This window comes from Eriocheir sinensis, unplaced genomic scaffold, assembly GCF_024679095.1.
Source record: "Eriocheir sinensis breed Jianghai 21 unplaced genomic scaffold, ASM2467909v1 Scaffold586, whole genome shotgun sequence".
Lineage (NCBI taxonomy): Eukaryota > Metazoa > Arthropoda > Malacostraca > Decapoda > Varunidae > Eriocheir > Eriocheir sinensis.
The window spans coordinates 190737-200736 of record NW_026111927.1 but is presented as its reverse complement, the minus strand read 5'-3'; the positions used below and the strand labels follow the sequence as shown (position 1 = coordinate 200736).

The 10000-nt window shown below is 42.5% G+C and overlaps 1 long non-coding RNA gene across 3 annotated transcripts in view; it reads left to right on the top strand.

Moving 5' to 3' along the window:
• Nucleotides 1-10000, top strand: part of LOC126993222 (uncharacterized) — a 19514-nt gene that overhangs the window by 1635 nt on the left and 7879 nt on the right. The window contains exon 4 of one of the 3 annotated variants that reach the window (XR_007747504.1): nt 821-1175. The exons of the other annotated variants lie outside the window; for them this stretch is intronic. This is a non-coding gene — a long non-coding RNA (uncharacterized LOC126993222). Of the gene's footprint in view, nt 1-820; nt 1176-10000 lie in introns of those variants that run through there. 3 annotated transcript variants of the gene reach the window in all.

The following is a 10000-nucleotide window of genomic DNA, read 5'->3' as shown; positions in this document are numbered from 1 at the left end:
GTAGGAACCCATCGATGACTGACGAATTTCCAATGATGTACTTTTTCCAATAATCCTCCCCAGTGGCGTAGCCAGTGGGGGGGCCATAGGGGAGATTGCCCCCTAGGCAAATTTCTAGGAAAATTTTTTGAGACGTTGGAAGAGATTTTGACTTTGTATATTATTTGTCATAAAAATACAGATATCCCTATTGAAGAAAGGGAAGAAATACAGTTTTCCCCATACAAGATAGGGAAGAAATTCAGTTTTCACCTTAGAAGATAGAGAAGAAATACAGTTTTCCCCATACAAGATAGGGATTCAGGGAAGAAATTCAGTTTTCACCTTAGAAGATAGAGAAGAAATACAGTTTTCCCCATACAAGATAGGGATTCAATGAAGAAATTCAGTTTTCACCTTAGAAGATAGAGAAGAAATACAGTTTTCCCCATACAAGATAGGGATTCAGGGAAGAAATTCAGTTTTCACCTTAGATGATAGAGAAGAAATACAGTTTCCCCATAGCAGCAAGGTATTATATATTAAGCAAATTTGTGGTATTGTAACACTAAAGAAGTTCCTTACTAAACTACTAGTGCCTAATAGTAAAAAGTTACAAATTCAGTACACTGACATATAATTAAATTTTTATCACTGTGAAAAACAACTAAAAATAATGTTTTGCTATGCACATATTCTATTAATAATGTTCATCGATATTTAGCTAATAAAAAAACCTTTATAATATATAATATACGTATAATAATTGTGCACCAATGTGTAATATTTTAGAAATCAGGACAAAAATTTATGCTATACATGTTTCTGGTTTGCCCTGCAGATGTAAAGCCTACAACACGACTCAACTGATCATGTTTATGAATGAAATATTTGATGAATATATGAAACAACGCCTCATTGATGTGTCTCTCTGTAGAAGGAAAGTAGTGAAGCCACCAACTGGGATTTCCATTAGTAAGGAAAGCATCACTAGGTATAATGAAGATCAGCATCAGTTCATAGTTAAAAGCCAGTCAAAGGAACAAATACAGTATACTGTAGATCTTAAAATTGGCTTGTGCGAGTGCAGTACTGGTATGACTGGTAAAGTTTGCAAACATCAGGCTGCTTGTTCAGAACAGTTCCTCTTGCAGTTACCTCAGATATTGGAAAATAGCCCAGAAAATAGGCACTGGCTTGCAAGGCGGTGGCCGAACTGGTAGCGTACTGGGCTCACATTCACCGCGTGATGGACGACGCGGGTTCGAATCCCCACGCTACCACTCGGATTTTTCAGTCACCGCCGAGTGGCTTAAAACTACCCACATGCTGTCCTGAAGACCACCCATCAACCCGGACTCAGAGAAGTCCCAAGCGCGAAATCAAGACGTCGAGGGGGGGCATGGGCAAAATAATGGCGCCACTATAAACACTCGCCTGCGCCAGAACGGGCTGGGCCGACCATCAGGCCCCACCTGGAAGTAGCCTTGGGCCGACCATTAGGCCCCACCAGGAAGATGCCTACCGGCGCAACAGGCAATGACGTAAAAAAAAAAAAAAAAAGTATTGCACTTAGAAATGAAAACGTACCACCCTTGGATTTCTTTGTTACCTTGAAAGAAAGCTCTGAATCAGTAACAGGGGATGATCACTCACATACTGGAGGAAAACAAAAGTCTCATGGTGCAGCTCATGATGTAGATAATGTGGAAGTAGATACCACCTACAAACATAAAGCCAGAAGTGGAATGTAATGAAACTGGAGACGTAAGTAATTCTACCAAACCTACAGGTGCAGCAGTATTACAAGTAATAACAGAAATTAATGACACTATGCTCCACCTTGCTACTCAGTATGGAGATGAACAGACTCTTGAGGGAATGCAGAAACTGTTGTCAAGACTTAAATCTGTTCGAACATCAAATCAACTGAACAGCCTTCTTCACAGCACTGGTAGTTCTGCTATGCAGGGAGCTGGTCGTGGCAAAATACCTTGCCAGCCCACTTCTGTTGCACGACGCCAGGTGGGCATGCCACGAGGAGCTGCACCCATTGGAAAGGGTCGCAAACGAAAAGGCAGCCTTATTGAAAAGGCAATAAAAAGACAACGCAACCTAGCACTAAACATATCTCTCAATCAGCCTAATGCGAAGAGTCATGGTTCTGGCCATTAAGTATCCTAACTCATGTACATCTTTTTCCAACTAACCATTCATTTTTTTCTCAATGTGTCCAAACCAGTTCAAAACATTGCTTATCCATAGCACAGTTTCCGGATAAGTAGACTACCCTTTGTTGTCCTATAAATATGTTATGTTATGTTATCATTACCTGGAATCTCTTAGCAAGTGGTACACTCACACTAGCTACAAAGCGTGCTGAACTTCACCACCTATATATCCTCTTCTCTCAAATAAGATCAATTTACTTTAACTTTCAATATCACTCTTGTACACACCCTATTAAATTAATTCACCACATTTTAATCTTAAGTTCCCTTTTACTGTCAGCAAGCAAGACAGTGTCATCTGCAAACATCCAATCACAGGCTAATCAGCAAAATGCAACCTCAATCTTGCTCCAATATTCCCAACCTTGGCTTTATTTTCCCTCATAAAATCATCCGTAAAGATATTGATATGCTATGGCGACATCACATCCCTGTCTCACCTCCACCCTCACATATGAATACGCTCCTCTATGAAATGCCTTTTTTCCCTCCATTACCTAACTGTCCTCCTACACCATATATTCCTAGAACTTTCCATAGATCTTCCTTATCTTCTCCTATCATATGTCTTCTTAAGATTCATACAGGCTGCATATAGTTTCCTACCTCTTCCTAGATACTATTCAACTATCATCTTAATTGTAAATATTTCATTCATGCAGTCCTTCCCTTTCCTGAAACCTCCTTGCTCCTTACTAACCTTCTCTGTTATTTCCATCAGCCTTTCAGTCAATATTCTCCCATAAACTTTTCCTGGATCACTGAGCATCCTAATCCTTTTATTGCTATTGCACTCACTTTTACTCTTGAGAGGGGACAGTTAGTGTCTTCATCCACTTCTCTTGCACTTAATGGTCCACAAGCAAGTTTACATATCAATAGCATACACTCTACCACTACATCTCCATACTTAAACATTTATGGGGTTAATCCATCCATACTTACAGTTTTACAACTTGTAACATATAGTATCCTGCTTTCTCTTCTGTTCGTTTTTCTCTCTCTCCACACAAGCTCGCATTTTGCCTGCTCCCATACCCACCATACTCGTACTTTCTACAGTAACATCTCCAACTGTGTTCACACTCATTAGATGTTGAAAATTATTCTGTCATACCACAGTGACCTCGCCTTAGCTTACCACCAAACTCTCTCTCTCTCTCTCTCTCTCTCTCTCTCTCTCTCTCTCTCTCTCTCTCTCTCTCTCTCTCTCTCTCTCTCTCTCTCTCTCTCTCTCTCTCTCTCTCTCTCTCTCTCTCTCTCTCTCTCTCTCTCTCTCTCTCTCTCTCTCTCTCTCTCTCTCTCTCTCTCTCTCTCTCTCTCTTCTTCTTCTTCTTCTTCTTCTTCTTCTTCTTCTTCTTCTTATTATTATTATTATTATTATTATTATTATTATTATTATTATTATTATTATTATTATTATTTTTCTTCTTCTTCTTCTTCTTCTTCTTCTTCTTCTTCACCACTTAGTTTCCTACCAAACTATTCATCCATCTGTTTATATACTTTCACAAAGTAATTCCCTCACTTTCCTATTTCAATACCTATCATACTCCTTCCTCCTATTTTCCCTAATTCCTCAGTAGCATTCTTACACACACACACACACACACACACACACACACACACACTTCCGCCCCTGAGATGTATTATACTATGAGTATGAACCAATGGCAGCCTGTCCACATACCTGTATAGTGGGGGCTATAGGGCTCCCCAGCCAGTGGTACTTCTCCAATCTGTGATGCCTTATTCCCAGTCAGTATATGATAGTATCTCCCTATGTGGTGCTTAATTAATGAAATATACATTTTAATTTCTTTTCTTATTACTCTATGCCCTTTCGTAATATTGTTTAGTTTTATATAGTACATGAATGTATTATCTGTATATATTTGCAATGACGGACAATTACCTTAAAAATCTTTTTGCGGGTACTCTTGGGGGAGCAGGGAAAATAATGTTATTAACCCTGTGTTATAATGGACATGTCATAATAATATTTCACATATCTGTATCTTCTGAGAATTAATGTAACGTACCCCATTCGTTAGCTAATTAAGGAAATCTATTTATTTTTGTCTGAACTGCAGGTAATATTTTTTGCATTCTATGTATAATGTCTATGAATACATGTATAATTTTCTAGTTGGTAATTCACTTTTACCTCCTGAGAGAGAGAGAGAGAGAGAGAGAGAGAGAGAGAGAGAGAGAGAGAGAGAGAGAGAGAGAGAGAGAGAGAGAGAGAGAGAGAGAGAGAGAGAGCGATAGAGAGAGAGAGGTAGAGAGAGAGAGAGAGAGAGAGAGAGAGAGAGAGAGAGAGAGAGAGAAAAAATGAAGTTGTATTTACCTAAGTATGTCATTTAAATGCTCCATTTTCTTTTACAATCTTATTTTCTTTCTTTATTTATCACGGTAACTTAACGTATAGTATTTTCCATACTCAAATAAAAACTCAGAATAAAAACATTACGTTTCATTAGCTAACAGACATACACATTGTACGATTGAAATGAATAAAAAAAAATGATTACAGGATTTATGTGACGATGTGACGTCATAGTAATGCATTCGTCTGTGAAGCGTCTGATTGGTCGGCGGAGGGAATGACGCACTCGTCTCTGAGGCGTCTCATTGGTCGCCGGAGGGTATGGTGTTGAGTCAGTATACAGAGTGTAAAAATGCCTCCCGGCCTTCCCTTCCCTTCCCGTCCTTGCCCTGCCTCACTTCGCGTTGAGGTTCCGTTGCCGTTGTTGCGCGTACAGTGTGGCGGTGCTGCGTTACGTGGGTGTTCCTGCCGTGGCCGTTGCTGACGTCTGCCTCGCTAGGAGATGAGGTGAGGCTGGGAGAAGGGTGTGTAGGGAGAGGCTTGGATGGCTAGGGAATGGAGGGACGGGGACAGAGAGAAGGATGGATAGGGAAGGGAGAGAGGAAGTTTAAGATGAAGTGATGTTGCAAGGGATTGGTGTGTTGGGAGGTGGGCAAATGTTGGGGAAGGGAGTGATGGAGAGAGGGAGGGAATCCAGGGATTGAGAAAGGTGGGGAGAAAGGAATGGAGGGGAGGAGATTACAGGAGGGATGGAGAGAAAGGGAGAGAGGGAGAACTGAAGGGAAGGGAGGAATAGATGGAGGGCAAGGGAAGGGAAGGATGGAGAGAGTGGAAGTGAGGAAGGGAGAGTAAAGGAATGGAGAGGAGAGAGAGGGGGAGGAATGGTGAGGGAGGAAGGAAGGAGGGATGAAGAGAGTGGAAGAAATGTAGGGAAGGATGGAGAGGAATGGAGGGAATGGCTGAAGGGAGAGGAAGGGAATGGGGGGAGGCAGTGTGTAGCAGATGCTGGCAGCCGACACGAGGCAGTGTTCCTTTCCTCTTAGTTTTGTTCCACTCTTGGTTTTCCTTCTCGTGTCTTAAACCGAGTTGCTTTTCCTCCTCCTTTCCTTCCTTACACGCCGTTGGTTCCTTTCTCCTTTCCTTAACTGTGATGTTTTCTCCTCCGTGTGGTATAGTTGTTATTGTATCTTCTCTTTGTTTTTGTTTTGTTATATATATATGGGCTTGCTTTTTTTCCCTTTTTCCTAATATTATCTTTCTTTTCCTTGTCTCAACCTTATTTTCCAGTATGTGTTATTTGTGTTATTATTTGTATGCTTGGAGGAGCAGGAGGAGAGAGAGAGAGAGAGAGAGAGAGAATCTGAAGGGGGTGAGGAGGTTTAACTTCTGCTTGTCCCTTGGTGATGAATGGTGTGGCGGAGGTGAGGCAGTGTGGGGAGGGGTCAGTGGGTGGGGGAAGGAAGGGAGAGAAAAGGAAAAGGAAGGGAAGGAGAAAAAAGGAGGAAGTTATGGAGGAAAATGACTACTTCGAAAGAATAAGAGGGAGGAATGGAGGGAAGAAGGAAAGGGAAGGAAAGAAGGAAGAGGGAAGGGAAGAAAGTAGGGAGGGGAGAGAAGGAAGGAGAGAAGGCAGGAAGTTATGGAGGGAAATCATTGCTCCGAAATAATAAGAGGAAGAAAAGGGACGAAGGGAGGATTGAACTGAAGGAAGGAGGGAAGGAGTGGTAGGGAAGAAGGAAGGCAAATCAAGGGAGGAAGTAATGAAGTAGGAAAAGGAAGGGAGGAAAACAAAAACAAGGAAAATAAGTTAAAAAAATAAGAGAAAAGAGAAAATAAAGAATAAAGGGTCAATGATTAGCGGGCTTTTTCTTCATTATTATTATTTTTTTCCCTTGAGCTGCTTCCTGTACTTAAAAACAACAACAACAGAGAGATAAGGGAAAGTTGAAGGATTGAAGAAAAATGTTAGGGTAAGGAAGAGAGGATGAGAGATCAAGGCTAAGGAAGGATAACGGAGTAGATAACAAAAGGAGGAAGATGACAAGGGAAAGAGGAATAGAATAAATGGAAGACACTAAAGAATTGAAGGAAGTGTTTGGGGGACGAGAGGAAGAGAGAGCAAGGTAGTTATGGAGAAGGGAGGAATGGATGAGGAAGAGGAAAGGTTGAGGAGGAAAAAAGGAGGAGGGAGTAAGGAAATGGTTAAGGGAAGAGACAGTTAGAGGATTTAAGGGAAGAAAAAAGTGAAAGGAGGAGGAGGAATAGGAGGAATACATAGGAGTAAATAGGAAGAACAGACACCAGAAGACCTATCGGTCTATGGCGAGGGTGTCTGTTTACTACCGCTACTACTAGTAAGCTACGTGTGTTAAGACAGGACAGAATAGATGAAGGCTCCTCCCCACCCACCTCTCCCTCCGGCAACGTGCCGGCAGGAAATAGTTAGAACACCATGTACCTTTAAGGAAGAAAGGGACATGGAAATTTTACAGTAAAGAGAGAAATAAGAGGAAATTACTACCCTTAACGTACACTACTGGTAACCTAAGCTGTGGGGGAAAATGACTTCATTACATAAGAACATAAGAACACAGAAACACAAGGAGAATGGAAGAGGACGAGTGGCCTGCACAGGGTAGCCTCAGAATCCCCCCTAATACTCAAGATGGGTGAGGTGTAGTTTCAGGGGCACAGGTGGAGGCTTGATCCTCGTTTTACCGGCGGTACTAGGCACGGCACCAGTAACCTGTCACCTTACTGCACCCACACCTCACTGCACCTGTCATGCGGACATTAACTGTTGCTTTACTCTATTGTTAACTTGCGCTACTTGCAATCTAGGTTGTGGGGGAGGATAATATGAATTTAGGTTGACGTCTTGCTGCAATCTGTCTGAAAACATGCGAAGAAGGGTCAGTATAATCTTATATCCCTGAAGTACTTATCCAATGAAGACTTGAAGCTATTGATACTCTGTGCGCTAACTACTGACGGTGGGAGTCTATTACGAGTCGACGACTCTATTATTGAAAAAAACTTTTGGGCATCAATGTGTTACATCGGTTTCCCTTTAACTTCATACCGTTGCTGCGTGTTATTGTGTTGGTGTCTCTCTGAAATAGACTATCTGGGTTAATGTTGTCGAATCCATTAAGGATTTTGAAAACTTCAATTAAGTCCCCTCTTATCCTTCGCTTTTTTAGGGAAAACATATCTAAACGCTTTAAACGCTCGTCATATGGCAAGTTTCGGAGCGCTGGAATTTGTTTGGTTGCTCGTCGCTGTATCCTTTCTAGCAAAACTTGATCTTTGATATAGTTCGGTGACCAGAACTGAACGGCGTATTCTAGGTGTGGTCTTACAAATGCTAAATATAATCTCTTCATAAGCTCGGGTGATTTATAATCAAAGTTTCTTGAGATTAATCCTAACATCATATTGGATTTTTTACTCGCTGCAGAACATTGATCACTCATTTTAAGAGTGTTACTGATAATGACACCAAGATCCTTTTCTCGTTTTACTTCGCTGAGCTCATGTCCTTGAATCTGATATTTAAAGTTAGGATTTTTTTCACCTATGTGAATTACTTTACATTTATCTACGTTAAAACTCATTTGATATTTTTCGCTCCAGTCGGCAAGTCTTACTAAGTCTGATTGAATCTTTTCGCAACTCTGACTGTTCATTACCGTACCTCCTAATTTGCTGTCGTCGGCGAATTTGGCTACTTTTGATAGAATATCAGTTTCTAAGTCGTTCACGTAAATTATGAATAGTGTTGGCCCCAGGACCGAACCTTGGGGCACGCCACTGGTGACGGGTTGCCAATCCGATGCTTCACCATTAAGAACTACACGTTGTTCTCTGTCGGTGAGCCAGTCATGAATCCACGCACATAGATGGTCGTTAATACCGTGGGAACCCAGTTTAGAAATAAGCCTAACGTGAGGAGCTTTATCAAACGCTTTTTGAAAATCTAGGTAAATTACGTCATATGGGCTTCGGGCGTCCCAACATGTATAAACATCGTTGAAAAAAGTTAATAGGTTGGTAAGGCAAGACCGATTACTACGAAATCCGTGCTGACTATCAGTTATTAAATCATTTGTTTCAAGGAAAGTGATCATTTTATCTCTCATCATTTTTTCGAATAGTTTAATTAGGACAGACGGAAGGCTGATAGGACGATAATTACTGGCTTGTTTTTTATCTCCTTTTTTAAAGATCGGGGTAATACTGGCTTTTTTTCATCATGCATCCATTCACTTAACTACCCACTCACCCATTCAGCCACACATTTACCTATCTACCGAGCCACTCATTCACTCGTTCACCCAGACAGCCACGCACACAACTATCCAGCCAGCCACCCAATCACCCACCCAGCCACGAAACCATCTTCTATCTTCCTCTATCTCTGTCCCACTCATCATTTCACCCACCCACTCATTCACCCATCCACCAATCCACCTACCATCCAATCAGCCAACCATCCACCCACTCAGTCAAATAGCCTTCCACCTGCCATTTCCCCATTATCCGCTCGTACGCCAAGCCACCCACCCACCCACCCAGCTATCTTCCCACTCATCCCCTCAGCCAGCCAGCCAGTTACCAGCCAGGCCTCAGGGCGACAAATAGGCAGCACAGGAGTGACGGCGCCCACACCTTAGACGCAAAATATTACTTCCTGCCAAGCCCAAGACGTAAACACATGAGGCTCCTAGGAGGAGGAGGAGGAGGAGGAAGGTAGAGAAAGAGGGGGTAGCGATAAAGGAAAAGCAAGAGGAGGAGGAAAAGAAAAGGGTAGGAACTAGGAGACAAATGGAGAAGAAGGAGCAGGAGGAGAAAAGGGTAATGAAGAAGGCGGCAGAGTTGGTGGAAGATCATACGGAGGAAGAGGAGAGGAAGGAAAAGAAAAGGAAGAGGGGTAAAGGGCGTATGAAGAACAGAAGGAGCAGAATAAGAAGGAAAATGAGATGGAGGAGGTAGAGAGGGAGACAGGAATGAAGGAGAAATATCTGTAAGAAGAATACGATCAGGAGGTGGAGAAGGAGAAAGGAAAAAAATAGAGGCAGAGGCAAGAAGATGTGAAGGAAGTGGAGGGGGAGGAGAAAGAGAAAAGGGGTGGAGGAGAAAGAGAAGTACGAGGGAGGGGAGCGTTAGTGATAATGGTAGTGGAAGGGGTGGTGGTGGAGAGAAGGGAAGACATGGTTGTGGTGGTGGTGGTGGTGGTGGTTGTGAGACGGATAGATGTGGTGTTTGTACAATAGCAGGATGACGAGGAGGAAGTGGAGGAGTTTGCCATGAATGAAAGTGGAGGTAATAGACGAGAGAGAGAGAGAGAGAGAGAGAGTAACCTCCCCGCCCCCGTCAAGGAACGTGAGGTGTACCGTGGCCACGACACCTTCAGATACGCCGCGCCGCTCCAAGTCACTCAGCCTCCCAACTTTACCTC